Below are 22,153 nucleotides of genomic sequence, written 5' to 3'. Positions count from 1 at the left end.
TATTGATGAACAGGCCGTTCATGATGGGATGGCAAGATCTACCCGCACCAGGCCCATTTCCTGCTTTATATCCACAGGGAAGTTATTCCAGCGCCTCACATGAAACCTGATCTTTTCTTTTCCAGTACAGTGCAGGAGTATGTAAATAAAAGGGCCCCTGTGTCATGCCTTTATATAGAAACCGGAGTCTTGGGAGTGAGCTATGGATGGGGTTACAGCCTAAATTGGTTTTGAAATATGCTGCCTATTTTTTATCAATGAAGGGACAGGTGGTGGAGCCCGGATTTGGGTGCATTTCCTTGCCTGAGTAACTCCGTCCCAATGGCACCAAGGGTCTCATGGGATTCCTTGTCCCAGGAGGAGGAAGAGTTCACCAGGATGACGGAGGGGTCTATAACTGAGCCCCTAACCTCTCTTTTAGTTCAGGATGGTTTATAGCAGGGGTGGGGAACAGATGCAGCCCTCAGCTTGCCTGGATCTGGCCCCTGAGGCTTGGGGTTCCCCCCTACCCCGCATTGGGGAGCTCATGCTGGTGAAAGGTGGTTAGAGGTTTGTTTGAATCATAGAATTTTAGGGCTGGAAGAGATCTCAGGAAGGCATCGAGTCCAGCCCCGTGCCCAAAGTAGGACCAACCCCAACTAAATCATCCCAGCCAGGGCTTTTTCAAGCTGAGACTTAAAAACCTCTAGGGATGGAGATTCCACCATCTTCCTAGGTAACCCATTCCAGTGCTTCACCACCCTCCTAGGGAAAGAGTTTTTCCTAATTATCAACCTAGACCTCCCGCACTGTAATTTGAGACCATTGCTCCTTGTTCTGCCACCCCTCACTACTGAGAACTGCCTCTCTCCATCCTTGTTGGAACTTCCCTTCAGGAAGTTGAAGGCTGCTATCAAATCCCCCCTCACTCTTCTCTTCTGCAGATTAAATAATCCCAAATCCTTCAACCTCTCCTCATAGGTCATGTGCTCCAGCCCCCTTATCATTTTGATTACCCTCCTCTGGACCCTCTCCAATGCATCCACATCCTTCCTATATGGGGGTCGCAGAACAGGATGCAATATTCCAGATGTGGCCTCACCAGTGCCAAATAAAGGGGAATAATCACTTCTCTGGAGCTGCTAGAAATACTCCTCCTAATGCAACCTAATATGCCATTTGCCTTCTTGGCTACAAGGGCACACTGTTTACTCATTTCCAGCTTCTCATCCATTGTAATCCCCAGGTCCTTTTCTGCTCAACTGCTACTTAGCCAGTCAGTCCCCAGCCTGTAACAGTGCTTGGAATTCTTCTGTCCCAAGTGCAGGACTCTACACTTGTCCTTGTTGAACCTCATCAGATTTCTTTTGGCCCAATCCTACAATTTGTCTAGGTCACTCTGGACCCTATCCCTACCCTCCATTATATCTACCTCTCCCCCTAGAGTAGTGTCATCTGCAAACTTGCCAATGCAAGCTTGTTTCTCACTTATGTGCAGCCCTGGACTGATTTTTCTGTGGGTCAGTGGCCTCTGACCAAAAAAGGTTCCCCACCCCTAGTTCATGGGACTACATTGTGATTTGGACCATGGCCCCACAAAAGGATGCCAGACCCATTTGCTTGGGCTACTAGGCCCTTGGATCCAGGCCTGCCTATGCCCTCTCAGAAGAGGCATTCAGTGGGTCAAGTCTTACTAGTTGTATATGCCCTGACATGCTGGCCAGCACAGCAGAGGGGTGCTGGAACAGACCAGCACCGACTGACTCTCCAGAGCAAATGGGAATCAGCGAGGGAATTGGGACAAAAGGGTGCTTCCTCACCTGGAGTATCACAGCACAGGTGCCCCTTGCTCAGCTCTGTGAGTAAAGACACAATCTATCCCATAGCAGACACTGTAAACAAAAGCATCTCTTGCCACAAAAGGTTTAGTCATCTCTCTCCATCAGCACCACATAATGGCTACGTCTACACTGGCATGATCTTGCGCAATAACTCTTTTGCGGAAGAGTTCTTGTGCAAAAACTCTTCCAGAAGAGAGCGTCTACACTGGCATGTGCTTTTGCGCAAGTGCATCCTTGCCAGTGTAGACTCTCTCTTGCACAAGAAAGCTCTGATGGCCATTTTAATCATAGGGCTTTCTTGCACAAGAAATTCATGTTGCCTGTCTACACTGGCCTCTTGCGCAAGAACAGTTGTGCAAGAGGGCTTCTTCCTGAGCAGGAGCATAATAGTTCTTGTGCAAGAAGGCTTGATTTCATACATTAGAACGTCAGTGTACTTGTGCAAGAACTCACGGCCAGTGTAGACAGACAGCAAGTTTTTGTGCAAAAGCAGCCGCTTTTGTGCAAGATCGCACCAATGTAGACACAGCCAATGAGTTGAAGGAGGAAAGAGCAAGGGTGGGGAGCAGGAACCCAGAAACAGATTCAACACAGCTGCTTGTGTTAATCCAAACCTCTTGGAACATCACTACCCAGCTGAGGCGTTGAAAAAACAACCAACAAAACTGCTCGCTGCCCTGAAATTAGAATTACAGCTCCACGAAGAGCTAACATTGGCAGCTGGGGCCTTTTGCAAGGGAGAGCCCATGCCTGTCTCTCTGGCTAGGTCTAGACTGCCGCTTTTTTCAGAAAAAGGTACGCAAATTGCACTGTGTGATTTGCGTACCTTTTTCTGATTGACTACACTGGGCCGAATTTCGGGAAAAAACCCTCTTTCAGAAGAGCTCTTCTTCCTCTTGAAACAAGGAAGACAGGGCTTCCAAAAGAGCGCACCTGCTCTTCCACAAAAAATGTTGGAAGAGCAGACATGTTCCCTGGACGCTGTGGATTTTTTCTGGGATAACTCCAGTATCCCGGAAAAACTCCGTAGTCTAGACATAGCCTGTTATTGGCCGCTGCCTTCAACATCACGAGTAAGAAGAAAAACAGAGGCAGTGGTGGAGGAAAGATAAAGGAGTCCTGCAGAAAAGTGTCTGGAAGCAGCAAATGAAGAGGAGGTAGCCAGGCAAGGGCCTGCAATCCTTACTAATTTTACAATTAGTAAAATGTGACAGCCTGAAGTGGGACTACTAGGCCGCTCTCAGAGAAAGGATGGAGAGAGACCAAAGAGCCCTCCAGAAAGGAGCATTGCAGGGAGACTCTTCAGGAAACTGGAGGGAGATCCCAGTTTCCTCTTCCTAAATCTTGCACCCACTTGGAACTCTCATACCACGCAGTCCCAGACAAAGGGTATTAATGGTCAACAAGTTCCCACTGGAAGCAGAGGTAAGCTTGTGCCCCCACGGCTCACCAGCTGCAGAGAGGATCGACAGAGACTCATTCTATCCATCAAGTCCTGTTCCAGCTCTGTGTGCCTCTGGCAGGTGGAGAGATAGAAACGGATCAACAGTTCCAGCATTCACTGGAAGGAATCTCAGCCATCCTGCTATATTTTTGTCAGCTCCTTTCTCTTCCCTGCCCCCAACCCCCTCCTTTTCATTCATTGTGCAGAGATTAGAAAGTGGTGGCATCTGTAGACAAAAAAAGGTCCCAGCGAGAGAGCACATCAAACAATTGAAGGACTATAAGGAGCTGTGCAAACAAAGGGAGGGATAACAACGAGCCCTGGCCATTTTAATCATGCCTTGTCATTCTTTTAATTGCCCCTTGTGGAATCCTGCAGCATGGAGCTGGTCTTGAGAGACTGCGAGGTGCCTGATTCTTGTAGCTGTCCACTTCTCCTGCTGAATTTTGGTTTGCAAAAGCCAGATGCTTGGATTAACAGTAGTGATGGCCGAGCATGGAAAGCTTTGGCGAGGGAGGGGTCTCAATTCAGGCAAGTACCCAAAACTTTGGAGTTTTGATCCATCCCAAGCAGGATACCAGTTCCTCATAACCTAAGGGGAACCATCAGGCCAATTATCTATGCTAAACATCACAGGTCTACTCTACTTGACTACACTTACGCTAACTTATTTAATTCTTACAGACCTGTAGTTTGCCTTTATAATAGTCAGCTATAATGCAGGAAAAGCCAGTCCTATGGGCTTCAGGTCTTAAGGTAAAACTGATCTCTTTCTCAATATAGTAACAAAATCTCTGTGTTGTAAAACAGACTTGAATGGGGTGACCAAGATGGCATTTACTGGTGTAAAACACTGATATTAATTCTGTGTATACTGCATTATCTTATGGGAGCAGCCTTTGAGACTCTCCTGTGTCGGAGGTTTAGAATGGAACTGACGGGCAGGGATTTCTGGGGAGTTAAACTTCAGTTAGAACGTCTTTCCTGTCACTGACTGTCTATGCATTGATCTTACTTTAGAATGCCCAGAATCATACTAATTAAACCCTGATGCCACCAGCAAATCATCTACATATGTGTGCATGTACACAGACAGATCCTCACCTACACTTACACATCATAGCAATGGGTACAATAGATGTGCAGACTTATCCTGTATACAGGAAAAGACACACGTTAGGTGTTCTATTCTGAAAGATTGCTGAAGGGCACTGTTTTTACTCCAAAGCTCTTACTTCTGTGCAGACTCATATTTTACTTTGGTGACTAAAAACAAGTTAATGGGTCCCCCCCCCCCTTTATCCCTGCAGAGGCAACACAACTAAGAGTGTGAGCAGCATTCTATTCCTTCTTGTGCAACAGAATTGTTTGACAACGTTATTTTCCAGTTCTTACCTGTATATACCCATGGAACACCAAGCCGGCTGCCCACGTGCAACCCAGAGCCTATGCTGGCCAGTGGAATTCTAATTGCTAGTGGTAACGCAGAGCAGAAGAGAACTCAGAATCACAGATATAGTCCAACCTCCTGTCTAGTACAGGTCAAAGTATTTCATTGAACAACTCTTGCCTGAAGCCCAAAGACATCCTGTCTTGATCTGAGAACGCCATGGAGTGAAGACTCCAGCATATCCCCAGTAAGTTAGCCCAGTGGTTAGTTTACCCCATTAAATTTGTACCTTATCTCCAGCCTGTATTTATTTAACTTCAGCTTCCAGTCTTTGGATCTTGTCTGCAGCACAGCACAGAGTGAGTGGCCAGGCTAGGAATTAAGGAAACAAAGTCTCCTAAGTTATGAGAAACAAACATGGAAATCCACAGTGCCATTTTTCAAGTCACTTTTCAGAGTTATCAATTCACTTTAAATCTACGACAAAAGAAATTGCAGGCAGAGACCCCATTAACACCTCCTCAAGAACAGGTAACTGGCATATAAGGGTAGCAAGTCACCTGTCCTTCAATTACTCCATCAATACACTCAGAGCATTGCTTCTGCCTTCCAAGCAGCAGCTCATAAGGGAATGCAAACACAAGGTGATGCTGAGTTCTCAGACTGAGAAAAGCAGTTCATTTATTTGTACACAAATGCACAGAAAGTACCACCCAAAAGTTCCTTACAAAGCACTGCTGGTCTCCATAGCAATTGGCATTCAGTGTATTTCCATTGGGAAACATTTTTAAAAGATCCTTAGGAAAGTACATTTTTCTTCATTATTTATGTATCTCTAGTTTAGTAAAGGCTTTTGGTCCTTCATATGGACTAGACTCGTTGTCCATTCTGTTTATGCTGTTTCATTTCCACATGGCATGTGCTGCATGCAAATTGCTAGAGTGAGATCCCAAATCTAAGGAGGAATTTTGCCTAAAAAATTAAGCACATTTGAATCCAAAACCACTGAACTGTGTCTTTCACGTCCAGCCCAAAGCTTTGCATATGCCACAGCAACAGAATGACTTGCATACTTCATGCAAATCTTCAATGTATTAGGAAATTTAATGTTGTTACAACTAAGGCGACGTAAGTCCGCAAAAGAGAAAAGGATTACAACAGAACCTTATTCAGGGCTTGTCTTCACTACATGGAAGGTCACTGCTGCCATGATCAATCTTCTGGAGTTTGATTGAGCAAGTCTAGTTAAGACTTGCTTAATGGAACTCAGAGGGCACCCCCACTGGAGTCCAATACTCCTCCTTTTGTGAGGGGTAAGGGAAGCCGATGGGAAATGTTTGCTCCCATCTGCCTCCCACTCTGGGGACGCCACCAAGCTCGGCTTAAGGCAGGGGCGGGCAATAATTTTTGAAGGGGAGGCCACTTCAGACATCTTTGAAGTGGTTGTGGGCCTCCCCAGAAGGGGTGGAGACTTGAGCGGAAGGGGGCATTGAAATAGGTGTTGAAAGGGCTTGCACCTCCCCTGGGCTCCCAGGTATCACGTTAGCAGGGGGCAGGAGCTGCGAGCCCTTTCAATGGCTTCCATTGACAGGGCTCACATTTTCCCTGTGGCTTCTGTTGCTTGACAGCTGCGGGGAAGGCACAAGCCCTTTAAATAGAAGCAGTTGAAAGAGCTTGCTGCATCCCCGGCTCCAAGGCAACATATTAGGGGGCGGGGCCAGGAACTGCTGTCCTTATCTAGCTCTTCTATTTCTCAAGTCCACAAGAGAACAGAGGCTTGATAGAGTACATTCCAGTTTTCACAGGCATTTCAGCACAAGCTTTTCTTTGCACTGCTAATACCAGTACACTCCATTCTTCTACCAACAGTGGCTGTAATAGTGTCATACATTAGTTACCGCCTCTGTTTAGGTTTGATTCATTTACTCATTTGGAATGATTTGCTTAACTACACTCAAGCCTTCACTATTTACTTTGTGTGTGAGTATCCCACTCAAACTTTTATGCTATCACACAGTCACTGTCTCTAGACACTTTGGTCCAGGAGACATTGTTTTCACTGAGCACTCAAATGTGTCTGATGAGCCACCACTGAATATACGTTTACATGTTTTCAGATGAAGTTCCTCTAAACTGAAGGTATTAAAGGAAAGAGACAAGTTTTAAATGACAGCAAATAAGGTGCAATATTAGTGTATCTTAGCAAGGACATCATTACAAAGCTGCCAAATTTAAGGTTTTCTGTGCAAAGTGCTTTTAAATTGTTCAACTGCCCTCCATTGTAATGTTATCACTAGTGTTGTTATTCAACATTGCATATGTTAAACCATTGTCGTATCTGGAAAATATTTATACATTATCATCTTGCTTCTGTGTCCTAGAGGCATAGGATTATTCCCGATGTTACTGTGCATAAAAGTGTCAACTTTATAACACTCAGGTGAAGAATTACACAACCAAGACTTCATTTCACTGGCAACCATTCAAGAATTAAAGTATCTGAGACAAGGAAATACCATCAGACCAAAGAGAATTTTGAAAGGATCATGCAAGGGCAAGCAAAGAACTCTAGTTCAACATGTTTAAGTTTCATCAAATTCCAAATGGCAGGACTCAGAAATGGAAACGTAAAGGAAGTCTACAGTATATAATATTTGGGAGCTTGATTCCACTCCACTGTACTGCACCAAATCTATACCAGTGGGTGTCAAATCAATCAATGGGGCAACACTAATTCAGAATGGCAGTAAAGCAGTGCAGGCCCTTGGAGGTGAGTTGGACTTGCCCACCTGCCCTTAATGATGAAGATTTCTCAAGAAACTTCACATTTATTTGCAGGGACTTGGTTGGTGTAAGGTCCCAGATTAATGTAACTCAAATGGAGTCTTCTCTTTAACCACAGGCATGCAGCAACTCAGCAAGCTTCCCAACAAAGCCCCACTGATATGACACAACCCTCCAAGTAGACCCCTCTACGTGGAAAGCAGAGTTTAGTCCCAAACACATGTAGGGCTTGGCTGTGCTCTTGCTTTACTCAGCCAAGCAGGAGAATGAGATGAGAGTCTGCTCAGCAGGTCAACCCCTCCCCCCCCACACACTCAGTCAAACAGCCTCAATCATGGGTCCATCTCTTGCATAATATAAGAATGGCCATTCTAGCCCATCAGGTTCCATCTAGCCTAGTATCCTGTCTTCAGACAGTGGCCAATGCTAGGTGCCCCCAGAAGAAGTGAACAGAGAATCATCAAGCAATTCCACCCATCACCCATTCCCACCCTCTGACAAACAGCAGCTAGGGACACCATTCCTACCCATTCTTGCTAATAGCCATTGATGGACCTACGCTGATGGACCTGTGGTCACTGGATACAGCCCTGCACGCAAATAGGCAGAAAAGACAGAGATTTGTCTATCCTCTTCCACTCCCTTGGCCAAATGCAAGGTCTGAGGGAAGTAAACTGCACCTTTTGAGGCTTTCAGTAGTTTCCCTTCCAGCACCTGCATACAAACCAGGAGAGGAACACAGGAGTAATTGGGTGCCCACAGCCACTCGTGGGGCAGTGCAGTTTACTCTACACTCCTCGTTCAGGGCATTGCCCAAAATCAGGGAGGCTGACAGAATTGCTGGGCCCCATGGCCAGTTATACAGCAGTCTCCGCACTCCAGGAAGGAATGGGGCCTCGGCCAGAAGGGGCAGAGCTGAAGCAGACAGGCCTCAGCACCACCCAGACAGCACCATGCCCCACTCCAGCCCTTAGCACCACCCAGAGAATGCTGCTCAGAGCTCCAAAGGCAATTTAAAGGGACAGTTGGCCAACTTTCCCCTTCCTCTCCCTCCTCCCCCACCTTGCCTTTAATCAACAGAGAGGATTAGGATTAGAAAATATGTTCACTAGCACCAGCTGCAGTGGGTGGTTGGTTCTATGGGCACCTGTTTATTAGAAACCCACCAAGACTAATTAATTAGAAACCCAACAAGACCCACATAAGCCACTGACCAGCAGTTAGAAGACAACAGCTTCTGGTCCAGGACCTGGATCCCTGTATCAGGACTAGTAATATTGACTACCAGCAATGTTTTGGCTCACCTTCTTCCTTTCTACAAAAGAAGAATCTGAATGAATTTACAGCCTTTTAATTCCCCAGAATAAGTGTTCAAAATGTTTAAGGCAGGACTCCCAAAACTCTTCGTTCTGGCCTAGCTGTTTCCACTGAAGTAAAAGGTAAAACTCAGTTTTGTTCACTATGGGTATGTCTACACTTGCCCCCTAGTTTGAACTAGGGAGGCAAATGAAGCATACTGAAGTTGCTAAGGAACCGTGGGATTTAAATATCCCGTGCTTGATTAGCATATTCGCGGTCAGTCGCCATTTTAAAAAGCCAGTAACCTGAATTAACTTGCCGCATGTAGATGCGGTAGTCCGATCCAAAACCCTTCCCTCAAATTAACTGTTACTCCTCGTGCAATGAGGAGGGAAGGGTTTTGGATCGGACTACTGCATCTACACACGGCAAATTAATTCAGGTTACTGACTTTTTAAAATGGCAACCAGATGCGAATATGCTAATCAAGCGTGGGATATTTAAATCCCACGCTTCATTAGCAACTTCGGTATGCTTCATTTGCCTCCCTAGTTCGAACTAGGAGGCAAGTGTAGACATACCCTGCAATGTTAGCAGAGTTAGGCCAAAGCAAAGTACTTGTGGTAAAAACCCACCCATGATTTCTAAAGGATCCAAAACACTGACCACAGAGAAGGAGTGTAGCAGCTCAAAGGCTAACAGCTGATCCTGCCACCCTTACGCATGTTGAGCAGTACTTCATGTGCAAGGTATTGCAATGGGACAACTTGCAAATGAAGGGACTAGTCAACATGAGTAAGGAGGCAGCAGATTCTGGCCCTCAATGAGGCAGCCATAATACAGCTCATTATTATTTGGGACCCTAGCTGCCTCTTTGTTCCATAGAGCACTAAGAAGATTTTAGTGCTCAATAAACCACAGATATGAGGACTGAGAAATGCTGGCTCTGTTAAAGCCCTAGAATTACGGTATAGAGAATTGACATTTGTCCTATTGATACCGAACCCTACAGTCAATGAACATGGTGTATAACTGTCTAGATAATAACTACTCTGAAAATGTTTAACGGTTCACAGTTATGCTGGAAGGGCATAACAAGTGGAGTTCTGCTGAGGTCAGTTTTGGGACCAGTTCTGTTCAATATCTTTGTCAATGATTTAGATGGTGGCATAGAGAGTACAATTATTAAGTTTGCAAATAATACCAAGCTGAGAGGGGTTGCAAGTGCTTTGGAGGAAAGGGTCAAAATTCAAAGTGATCTGGACAAACTAGAGAAATGGTCTGAGGTAAACGGGATGAAGTTCAAATGAAAAGTATTCCACTTAGGAAGGAAAAATCAGTTTCATACATACAGAATGGGAAGGGACTATCTAGGAAGGAGTACTGCTCAAAGGGATCTAGAGGTCATTGCAGGCCACAAGCTAAATATGAGTCTACAATGTGACACTGTTGCAAAAGAAGCAAACATGATTCTGGGATGCATTAACGGGAGTGTTGTGAGCAAGACATGAGAAGTCGTTCTTCCGTTCTACTCTGTGCTGATTAGGCCTCAGCTGGAGTATTTTGTCCAGTTCCGGGTACCACATTTCAAAAATGACGTGGGGAAATTGGAGAAGGTCCAGAGAAGAGCAACAATGATGATTAAAGGTCTAGAAACATGAGCTATGAGGGAAGGCAGAAAGAGCTGGGTTTGTTTAGTTTAGAAAAGAAGACTGAGAAGGGACATGACAGCAATTTTCAGGTTTCTAAAAAGGTGTTCCAAGGAGCAGGGAGAAAAATTGTTCTCCTTGGCCTCTGATGATAGGACAAGAAGCAATAGGTTTAAATCTATGGTTCTAATACAAAGTTAGCTTCCTGTATAACACAAACGTTTCCTCCCAGAAAATGTGAACTTTTCTGTCCATGTATTCCCCCTTTTTCCACTGCCATTAAGATACGTTTCCAAGAAACCTTTTCACCAGCATACTCTCTATTCCAAGAATGGGTATACTTAAATTCAGGAGAAGCTTTCATACAGTGTCAGAACAAGGATAGTTTTGTGTTTGAAGTGTAGACCAGGGAGTCAGGACATCTGGGAGTGGCATTTCACTCAGAAACATTTCTTCTGTAACCTTAAGAAAGTCACTTAACTTCTCTGTAGCTAAATTTCTTCACCTGTAAAAACAGGGGTAGCAAACAAACAACTCTCAAAATATTGCATGGTCTTCAAACAATGGACAGGGAGTCAAAATGGCCAACCTTGGTGGTAGGCACCATGTCCTTGAAGTTAGTGGAAGCCGTGCATGCTCACTCCTGGAGTATCAGGCCAATTTTTTAGAGGACTAATTATAGATGGAGGAGGCAGTTTGTCAGAGGCACAAAGGAGAGTCCGGTGCCCAACCTGCACTGAAAGTTAAGGGTAGTTTGGCACTGACTCCTTTGTGCCATTGAAAATTTCCTCTCCGGAGTCCTAACTTGGAGCATACAAATGTCATCGTTTCAGCCCGTAATGTACTGTTTCCCCTTTCGTGATGCATCCCAAGGTCATTTGTTGCCTGACAGCAGAAGCCCATACTGATTTCTCCTGTGATTTATTAAGACTTGACAAAAACAACTATGAACTTGTCCTCTGTGATAAATGGTGAACTGAAGCACCATCTGCCAGGACTAGACAAGCTTACACAGCCCACAGAGCTGAAGGAGATTGAGCCGCTTCACGATGTTGTTAAACACCCGAACAAGTCTGGTAGTCAGCCGTCATAAAATGTTCAGGAAGAAGAGAATGTTGTCTGGTCGTTGTTCACACCGGACGCCATGTAATCCCAACAGCCTGCCCCAGGCAGACAAGATGACATACCAGGAGAAGTCAATGCCGGCTCCTCTGCTGCAAGCCTCTAGACTTGGGTTCTGCTTCTGGCCTCTGGCCTTGGCACCCTGCCTCAGCTTCCTGGCTCGTACTCCCCAAGCTCCTGGCTGCCCACTCCCTGGCCGTCTGCTCCAATCTCTCTGGTACGGGAGTATTCATGCTCCTGCTGTGCCGGTTTTCCCCCTCAGGTCTCCAACCCCGGAGCACCCAGAAGGTCCCTGACAATGTTGGACCAGAGTCCTGGACTAGAGAGGTTCAACCAGTACTTATGCTGCAAGCTCTTTGGGAGCAGGTCCTCTTTGTTTTATGTTTGTACTGCCCCAGCACAATGGGGATTAGGCCCCTAAACGCTACTGAAACAGTAAGGCTACATCTAGACTGGCAATTTTCTGGAAATGCTTTTAATGGAAAAGTTTTCCATTAAAAGCATTTTCGGAAAAGAGCGTCTAGATTGGCATGGACGCTTTTCCGCAAAAGCACTTTTTGCGGAAAAGCGTCTGTGGCCAATCTAGACGCGCTTTTCCGCAAAAAAGCCCCGATGGCCATTTTCGCGATAGGGGCTTTTTTGCGGAAAACAAATCTGAGCTGTCTACACTGGCCCTTTTGCGCAAAAGGACTTTTGCCTGAATGGGAGCCGCATAGTATTTCTGCAAGAAGCACTGATTTCTTACAGTAGGAAGTCAGTGCTTTTGCAGAAATTCAAGTGGCCAGTGTAGACACAGCCTAATAATTAAGTGCAAAAACTAAAGGAAAAATAAGAAGCAGAGGAGCCTACTGTCAGGGAGGAAAGCAGGAGAAGACAGATAAAGCAATCAACTGAAAAGATATAAAAAAAGGACAAAGAGCTTTGAAAAGAGCCAGTAAATGAAGCAACAAAATAAAGCAATGGACTTCATGAGGAACCCAAGGGAGGGAAATGCAGGCAAATACAAAGGCCCCCAGTGGTGAAGTTGTTTTAATTGCAGGGATCAATCATCAAAAGTACTTACCCATGTAATTAAGAAAAATCCCACAGAAAACATAAAAACAGTTCTTAGAATAACACCACAGGCGGCAGCACAGTTGAACAGCAAGATGGGGGTGGGGTGGGAAATTAGTCTGAAACAACTCAAGTACTCTATTAGGGGAGTCCTCAGTCCCTCAGATGTCCTCAGTCCCTCGCACAGAAAGGGGGCCTTTTTCCTTCTGCTGCAAGAAGATGAAGCTAAGACTATACCAAGCCTGGTGGTGTCCCTGGCACAGTCCGTCACAAAGGCCCTTTCTTGCATCCATACCATCCCAGGTTGCAGACCTGTGGATCTTAGTAAGTGGAGCAGAGTTTAGCTTGGTCAGTGCTGGGATGTGACATCACTACAGAAACTCCAGGTGCCCCAGGAAGTGTCGCGGATCATTTCTGTGTGACCTCTTCTCTCTGAACTGTGACTGGCCCAATGCCCTATTCCGCAGGTCAGAACGGAGCAAGCTGCCCAAGTCTCGGTCTAGATCTATGGGGCTCAAAGATCACATGGAATAGTTTCCTAGGGCAAACGCATTGACACCACTGTTGATGTGGATTGAAAATGGTGCCTACTTATCATCTTCCCTTGCAGTTTCATTTGGTTAAGATATTCTACAGGTTGGACCTCCCTGGTCCAGCACCCTGAGGACCTCCCTGGTCCAGCGCCCTCAGGACCTGACTGGTCCTGGACAAGGGAACTTGCCAAACCAGAGGAGGTTGTGGGGGAGGGGGCTCTCTGCTCCACTACTTGCCCCCCACACCTGGCACGACTGCCCCCGTCCCCTGGTTATGGCAGTATTGTGGGCTCTGTGGCCCCATGACTTCTAGTGGCACCCCCAGCCCTACTGGCCCCGCAAGCTCTCGCTGCCCTGATAGCCCCACGATCTCCAGTGGCCCTGACGGCACTCGCGGCCCACTCCTTCCCAGCCCTGCTGGCTCCGGGCTATGCAGTCCCCTAGCCCCATTGCCTCTGGTGGCCCTGATGGCTACCCAGCCCCGCTGGCTGCAGGCTCGGGTGCCCCACAGGCTCCAAAGCCCAGCTCTGCTCCCAGCCTCCAGTAATCTCTGCACTGGGGCTCTCTAGTTCATCAACATCTGTGATCCTCCCAGACCATGGCTGTGGCCAGGCCAGAGAGTTTGGGACCTCAGAAGTTGAACCTGTATTTCATCTGCTGCTCTGAACTATTGGGTCCTGTGGCTGTGAGGGTATTAAACGGATGCTGCACGCCACTTCAGAAATGAGCGAGGGGATTCCTGGCTCCACAAAGCACTTTGGGATGAGGTGGGGTGAATTCCCCCCCCCCCATGCTGTGGTGACAGGGCACACACTGCATGGCTTCACTCTTTGGCTGCAACTGTGACAGTCACAATGATAAACGCTTTTCTGTAATACAGGGGTTAAATAGCTGCTGTATTCAGAACTGAGCGGCTCAGGAATTTCCAAGGCATCCACAGCAATAAACGGCCCTCTGGGGAGAAGGGAATTTTCTACTGACATGCCAACCACTTTCTTTGTATCTCAGTCCATGTAAACCTTGCCGCTTTGGAAGGAAATACCTCAGATCCTATCAGCAGCTATGTAATGTGACAGGCAAGTCACGACTGCAAAAATTGCACCTGAGTCAAGAACAATAAAAACAGAACGATAAAGATTTGGCTGAAGATAAATTAAAACCAAAAAAAGCACAAGTCCAGAAATGTGCAAAATGTTAGAGCTAAGAGTCCCCTGGAATGGCATGCCAAGTGGCAGAATAATATTGCTGCTTTGACCCCTCGTACAAAAATCATTGCGAGCTAACACAGCACAGTACGACAATCAAATGCAAGCAATTAAGCCAAACTCAGGGAATATCTCACATTGCAGAGAGCCATCCATATATTTGTAATGAACCACATCGATGCCAGAGCAAATACATTGTTTTCCAGGTTATCCTAATGCTTGCACCCATACCATAATAGATACACTCAGATATTAGCATTGGCAAAGCAAATGTGTGTGTATGCGGCAGGGGGAAGGAAATCCATGCAAGAGCGTAACCCTGCCTGAAAGGGCTCTGTTTCTCACTTGCCAATGGCAGATTTTCATTCTTTCCTAACCCCATTTCAGGGCCCAGACAGCTTGTGTAAATTATAATTGACCCTTGCCAGATGCTGACCCGCCCCAGTGGTTTGTATTGTTTATGGCCAGCTTTGCCCAACTCTGCCCATTTGGAGTTTAAAATAGGTTACACAGACAGGGGCTGGCTTGCTATCTTTCTCCAATTGGGACTCACAACATATATCCGGGGTAAATGGCAGAGGATCTAGCTAACTCTTGGCTGGGAGGAAGCAGCATTCGAGGATGCCAGAGACTGGAATCCACCACTGTAAAACCACTTATGTAACATTTGTAAAACAATTTTAAACTACATGCTGGGCAAAGACCAGACAGTAACTCTCCCCCCTCCATCACGCGCCATGTAGCACAAATGGATAGGTACATTATTGGAGTTCAGAGACTCAGTCTTCCAAGGCATCGGGTTTTGACCAGTGCAGACAAAGAGGCAGGATACTGGCCAGGAAAGACCCCATAATGGCAACCCCTTTGTTCAAAGGTCTATTTGTGCACCCACTAAAATGAAGAGCAATGCTCCCATTGATTTCAGTGGGCACACCAGCAACTCTCTCATTCTCATATTGTTTCTAGAAACACATCATTTTGCTGCACACAGTACTGCATTAAGTTACCTTTCCTGACTCTGCCAGAAAGTTCAGTATCCATTGTGTAGCCTGTCTGGCTATAGTTGCTAATACTGTCGGGGGCGGTTTTTATTCCACTCCAAATTAGAGCAGTGGTCTATGATGACACACCCTCACCAGCCCAGATAATAATAAATAGCACTTGCACAGCTTGCCATTTTTAGAGTGCTTTTCAAACTTCAGCTACTTATGTCCTACTTATGTGCTGTTCAAACATTAGCTACATTAGTCCTACAAGCATCCTGGGAAGTTGGAAAGTGAATATTATAATCCTTGTGTTACTGATTAGGAAACAAGCAAAGAAAATAAATGCCTTTCCCTCAGACAAACCTTAAGGCTACGTCTACACTGGCATGATTTTCCGAAAATGCTTTTAATGGAAAACTTTTCCGTTAAAAGCATTTTCGGAAAAGCACGTCTAGATTGGCAGGATGCTTTTCCGCAAAAGCACTTTTTGCGGAAAAGTGTCCATGGCCAATCTAGACGCGGTTTTCCGCAAAAAAGCCCCGATCGCCATTTTCGCCATCGGGGCTTTTTTGCGGAAAACAGTACTATGCTGTCTACACTGGCCCTTTTGCACAAAAGTCTTTCGGAAAAAGACTTTTGCCCGAACGGGAGCAGCATAGTATTTCCGGAATAGCACTGACGATCTTACATGAGATCGTCAGTGCCTTTCTGGAAATTCAAGCGGACAGTGTAGACAGCTGGCAAGTTTTTCCGCAAAAGTAGATGATTTTGCGGAAAAACTTGCCAGTCTAGACACAGCCTAAGACCCTGATTCAGCAAACCACTCCTATTCAGCAAAGCACTTAAGCATGTGCACCAACTTTAATGGGACGTAAGCTCCTTCTTAGAATCATGACTGAGTCGTGACTGAAATCAGTGGCAGAGTAGAGAATTAGAACTCAGCAGGACCTAACTCCTAGAGCCATGCTCTATCCCAAGAGGTTAAGGCTGGGGGAGGAAGGGAGAGAGGTGTCATGACATCATGGTCATGGCCACCTTATCCTTCTCATATTGTTAACTGGGAAGGGGAACTCAGCTAGACCTCAGCTAGAAGGGAAGGGGCCCTGATATGGATTTCTGTATACTCTGGTTCCCTTGCCGCACTGATAGATAGATGCAGCCCAGCTTTATTCATTACTTAGTCACAGCTTGTCCTGGGAAAGGACTATGGGACAAGTAACCAAGTCTGGAGGGGATGGGGTTTATTAGAGTGCGACCATTACCAAGGAACATTGAGGCCTTGACTTAAGTAGGAGTTCCGCTCACGGAAGGCAGGAAGAATCAAGGACCTTGAGTGGCCAATGGGAAGAGGGAACATGGAACAACCAAGGATATGGATGACCAAGGAACTTTTCAGTGCAATGAAGAGAAGTTGGGGAATTTTTCCTACTTCAGACAGGTTAGGTGACATAGTACAGGGAGAAGTCCCAGGTGGGGCTGAGTGAGAGGTCACCTAGTAGGTGGGGTTCTCTGTAAGGCTCTCCCACCCATGACAGGATGGGGGGGGGGATGCGTATGGGCGATGCAAGGAGTGAAAACTGCAAGCATTCCAATGATTTAAAAAAATAGGTCTCGAGAAAAAGTCATAAAATGACAAAATTGACGTCGTCTTTGAAGCAGACATAATTACAGAGCATTTTGCAGGAGACATATTTTAATGAGATTTCTAGCCTGCATTGGAGGCCAAGGAATATCTTTTGAAATATCACAGTTTCCATCAAGGGGCTAGCGCTGGCATGTAAGAGAGAGGTTTGCCCTAAAATATTTGGCATGCCAGGAAGGGGTGTCAGGTGAGGATTCAGGGTGTGTATATACAGATGTGCAGACACACACTCAGATCTCAGAGCTCTGGAAACCCACCCAAAGATTTCTATTCCTCCAGAAAGTGCCCTGGCCAGCCCCCAGACCTAATTCTCCCACTCGTACTCATTCAGAGTAGGACTTTATTGCATGGGTAGTGCCACGGGAGTAGCAGGGGAGAGAATGGCCACTAGTCAACATTTCCTCGTCTCACCTCATGTGAATAGTCTCACTCAAATCAAGCCTAGGAAATGACTTCCATTGATAAAGTGAACAAAAGTTGGTCCCTAACCCATCAGTTCAGGCACCACTGACTCCTGGTTAGAGGTTGCGGACTGAAGTCAGAAGATATGGCTTTTAATCCAGACTCTCTACCCACAGATCTGCTGAGTGACTTTAAGCAAGTCCTGCAATGCCGGCATTGAGCTTCAGTTGAATCCAGAGCTATTCCGCCGAAGTCTGGTTATACAGAAACCAGAAGACTTGGTTAGACAGCACATTTGGCCCTGGGCACTGTCAGAAATAGACCATTGGTCTGACCTAGTATGGCCAAAGGAGCCACCAGACTCCACAGGCCCTTGGGTAAGGTGGTAGTGGCGGGGTGGGGCAAGCATTGCATTCCCAGAAGGGACCGGGCCTCAAACAGAAGAGGCAGGGCTGGGGGCAGCTAGCCCTTAACACCGCTTGGAGCATGCTGAACCCCTCCCAGCTGTCAGCCGCATGGAGTGTGCGGCGTTCAAGCAACAATGTAAAGGGCCCAGGGCTCCATCTGCTGCTGCTACAGTAGCAGTGGTGGCAGCTCCAGGCCCATGTCAATCGCTGGGCCTGGGGGCAACGGTCCTCTTTGTCCTCCCCCATCGGTGGACCTGAGCATGGCTGTGCTTATATTCTTGTGTAAGTCAATGAAGACTCTTCAGCCTTGCCTGGGCGTCACTGAGATCAGAATGTGGCTCTGAATATCTCTGTGCCTCAGTTTCCACTAGTCAGAATCCTGGCAGAGAAACGCCACAGTAGCCCCAGAGCAGGTGAGCCCAATGATAATAGCAGCCTGTTTGGAGATCTACCAGAATATCCCAGTTCATCATCAAGGTGGTAAAAGTCTTTCTAAATCACCTTCAATCATGGTGAGCTCTACTAATGTAGCCCTATGGGTCTGCAATGCTTACTCCCGAGCACAGCTCTGTAATAATCCACTGCCAGTTTTGCATCAAGGAGGGTGGTCAAGTGCCCAATATTTGACCAGAAAGTCTGGTCAAAGAGGGGCCTGACAGTGTCCAGTCATCTCTACTGACCGATCACCCCAAGGTTGCTGCAGATGGGGTAGGCACTGAGATATCACCTGTGTCAGGCCCTACTCAGCTGGGACCACCTCCGACCTGTCAGGTGACTATAGCTCCCAGTCCCAACTCTGCAGACAAGTCACTTGGGCGGGGGTGGGGAAGGGGGAGGGGAAGCAGTGAGTGACAGGGCTTGGGGAAGAGGAATGAATGGAAGGCAGGGCTTTGGGGGAGGTAGAAGGTAGCTTGGGGTGGGGCTTCAGGGGGAGAGATGGGGCGGGGGATGTTCCGAAGGACACTCATACTAGACCAGCCAGTTAATATTACAAAGTTGGCAACCCCCATAACCCTGTGTAAAATAGCAACACTGTCATGAATAGAGCACACTTTATACAAAGGATCCTAAAGCACTCTGCACACAAGGCACACACAGCCCCTCTGCGTGGCACCCTCCACATATGTATGAAGCAACTGTCAACTGGAAAACACAAATGAGAATGGCAGGAACTGAAGTCTTGATAAACAATACTGGGAAAAATCCCTAATACGTGCCATAGGATCTTCAAGGCCAGATTTATATATGTGTGTATTTGGGGAGTAAAGGGGGGTGTGCATGTGCCTGGTGTGTACTTGCATGTCTAATTCATGCATGGCAATGGACTGCAAAAAGGCTAGTCAGATGCATAGTTAATCATGTGTCATAACAAACAGGAGAACGGCACATGCAAGTTTAATGATCATGAATGTAGATCAAGTGTGCAGGAACATGATTTTCAAAATCTCCCCCTCCGTGTCCATACAGAGCAGACCAAATGTGTTATTTTAAGGTCTGAAGCACATGCATACACACCGCACTGAGTGCACACTGAAGGGTGCAAAGTGTCAGCTGTCAAAGAGTCAGCGACCTCTCTGAGAACATCAGCTATATAAAATGCTACGAAGAACATGTAAAAAGAAGTGCCGAATGAGGCAAAAGCTCTATGTTTACAGGGGAAGCCAAATGCTGCAATGAAAAATTGGGTCAATGAAGCTTTGTAATAAATAGGAGGTGGAAGAATTGTCACCCAGAGCTACACGAGGTCCCACATAGTTAGGTAGAAGCTATAACTACCAGGAAAAGGCTAGATAAATCAAAATCCTGATCAGAGTGTGACCTGCAGAAGCAATGTGAAAAATGATGGCTATAAAGGAACACTGCTGTGATATCTGAAAAGCTCATATCAGCTTGAAACCTTTGACTTTTCTTAATGGTGACATTACCACTTCCTAAGTCTCTGCATCTGTCTTACCACAATCAGACAGGAATCTAGCAGTTTCACAGCAGCTGGCTCCCTCAAGTTCAGTACTGTAGCAAAAACAAGTTGGCAGAAACACATCAACACAGTGTGCAGGCACAGTTAGGATTTTGCAGACTACATTGAAAAGCTTGGGTTAGGTACAATTTAATCCAATTCCTCTTGGTTTTTCTGGTGTCATTAACTCCAGATCCTGTTGCTACATGTCTACAAAAACTTTTCTGTACTAGTTTCGCCCACCGTGTGCAAGGGAAAAAATGGATCCAAACTAATCAACCAGGGTTGTCTTCACAGAGCATGGCTGTTAGGATTACAAAAATTCCTCTTACCTGTTGCAAAAAAGCACCAGAAAAGCTGCTACCTGTTGCCCAATTCCCGAGCCACATTCAACACTCAGATGAAAAGTACTTTGCAGAGTTGTCAGCCAAAGTGGAGACTGACAACTTGTCCCCCTGATTGGAAGGGAAAAAAAACCACAGCAAAACTCAGCAGGTTGCTGGAGGGGAGAAAAAGCCCCTTTCTTTATATCCTACATCCCAGCAACCGACACAGAAATGGGAAAAAAATGACACACATACACAGAGCAAGAAGGGGTGAAAGAAATATGAAGGAGTCCAGCTCTAGGGAGAGATGATCTAACTGCAAGAAAAGCAGCCGGGAGTAGGGACAATGCTCAGGGTTAGATTAGTCTGCGGGAGAGAGCTGCAAAGTGTAATGACCTGGGATCTGGGAAAGGGGTGTGTGGGAGGGGTTGAGGGAGGGAAGAGGGGTAGGGGGTGTGGTGAAAGGAAGGGAGAGAGCTCTCTTGGATAGGGAGGGGGCAGAGAGTGCTTTGAGGAGGACGGGATGGAAGGAAAGAGTAGAGAGGAAGGAGACAGAGTCTGGTTTCGGGTGGGAGACCAGGGAGGGCTGGTTTGGGGATGTACATGAGAGAGGAGAGGGCTTATACCAGGGTATTCTGAGGGGAGAGTGAAAGTGGAGACAGGAATGGATCTGCGGAGCAGGAGGAGGCTGAGAGAAAAGGGCAAGAGGCTTGCTGGGTTAAAAGGGAGACAGGGAGGGTGAGGAGGATGGGGCAGGGGACAGGTTTAGGGGAAGAGGAGCAAGGGCAGCATGATAGGAGAGGGTTAGGGGACAGGCTTGGGGGGAGGGGGAGGAGGCTAGAGTCAGGTTTAGGGGATGGGGAGAAGGGGCAGAGTGGGAGTAGGGGGCTGAGGCAATTGGAGGGAAGGCAGCATAGGAGGAAGGGATTAGGGGAGGGAGAGGCTAGGGCAGGTTTAGAGGAGGCAAAGCAGGAAGAGGGCCTGGAGCAGAGTTAGGTGAAGGGGGCAGGGGCAGAGTGGGTGGATGGAGTGGGCAGCTTTAGAGGAGAGGGAAAGGGAGGAGGGGGAGCAGGGGGCACATCAGTGGAAGGGAGTTAGGATCAAGTTTAGGGGAGGGGGAGCAGGCTGAGAGCAGGAGGAAGGGGCTGGGGAAGGTCTAGGGGAAGAGAGGCAGCAAGAAGAGGGGTCTAGGGCAGGTTTAGAGGAGGGGAAGAAGGGGAAAAGTGGAAGGAGGGGTCTGGGGCAGGTTTAAGGGAGGCAGAACAGAAGGCAGGGATTAGAGGAAGGGTTAGGGGAGCCATGGGGGGAGGGGCTAGGGCAGGTTTAGTGGGAAGAGAAGCAGGGCAGAGCAAAGGAGGGGGAGAGGAAACAGGAGGAGGGAGCTGGGGCAGATTTAGGGAAGGGGAGCAGCAGGGGGAGGCTAGGGGCAGGTTTAGGGGAAACAATGGTTGGGGGCAGGTTTAGGGGAGGGGGAGCAGGGGCAGAGCAAGAGGAGGGGCAAAGGGGAAGCAGGAGCAGGGGCGGAGGAGAGGGTGGGGCAGGGTTAAGGGAAGGGGGTGAGGAGCAGGCTCTGGGGATCCGGTTTCAGAGGCTATTAAAGCACACAGGAGAGAGGGAGAAAAGCAAGAGGCTGACAGCTCCCCCGACCAATTATAGCCTAACTTTGCCAAGTATTTTGGTCTCCTTATGGCTGTATCTGAAATAACTGTCTATGGAGAGGACGGGGCAGGGGGAGGGGAGGAGAAGCAGAGGAAAAGATGAGCAGGCAGCAGCAGGAATGTGAGCCCCTTGGAGGACATGGAAGAATGAGCACCCTTTTTCCCCTTGTCATCTTCCTGCATGGCTGGGCCAAAGGGCAGAGAGTGAGGGACACATCCCTACTGCCTTTGGGAAAGAAATGCCCATTTTGGCTCGGAGAACAGGTGGCTGCCTCGTCCCTGACCTCCCTGAACTCAGAGTCTAAATAAAAAGCCCTCAGCAGAGACATTTCTGGCAGAATTTCAGCCCTGGGCCTGTTTGCTGGAGCCGTCTGTCCGTCCTACATCCACCACCACATGCCTCTGATCTTCATTCCTGGAGAGACCCCATCGCCACACTCAGACGCCCAGAAGTCTGCTGCTCGTGTGGGGATTCT

General features: G+C 47.2%; 1 protein-coding gene across 1 annotated transcript in view; it reads right to left on the bottom strand.

Moving 5' to 3' along the window:
• COL22A1 (collagen type XXII alpha 1 chain) overlaps window positions 1-20,444 on the bottom strand; it is a 316,194-nt gene extending 295,750 nt beyond the window's left edge. The window contains exons 1-2 of the mRNA XM_075920074.2: window positions 20,026-20,444; window positions 4,944-5,026 (exon numbers count right to left, since the gene is read on the bottom strand). The gene's annotated coding sequence lies outside the window, so the exon portion shown is untranslated. The remainder of the gene's footprint in view (window positions 1-4,943; window positions 5,027-20,025) is intronic.
• Window positions 20,445-22,153: the final 1,709 nt, after the last annotated feature.

Source organism: Pelodiscus sinensis, chromosome 2 (genome assembly GCF_052426305.1).
Source record: "Pelodiscus sinensis isolate ZL-2025 chromosome 2, ASM5242630v1, whole genome shotgun sequence".
NCBI lineage: Eukaryota > Metazoa > Chordata > Testudines > Trionychidae > Pelodiscus > Pelodiscus sinensis.
This window is presented reverse-complemented; position numbering and strand designations above follow the sequence as displayed.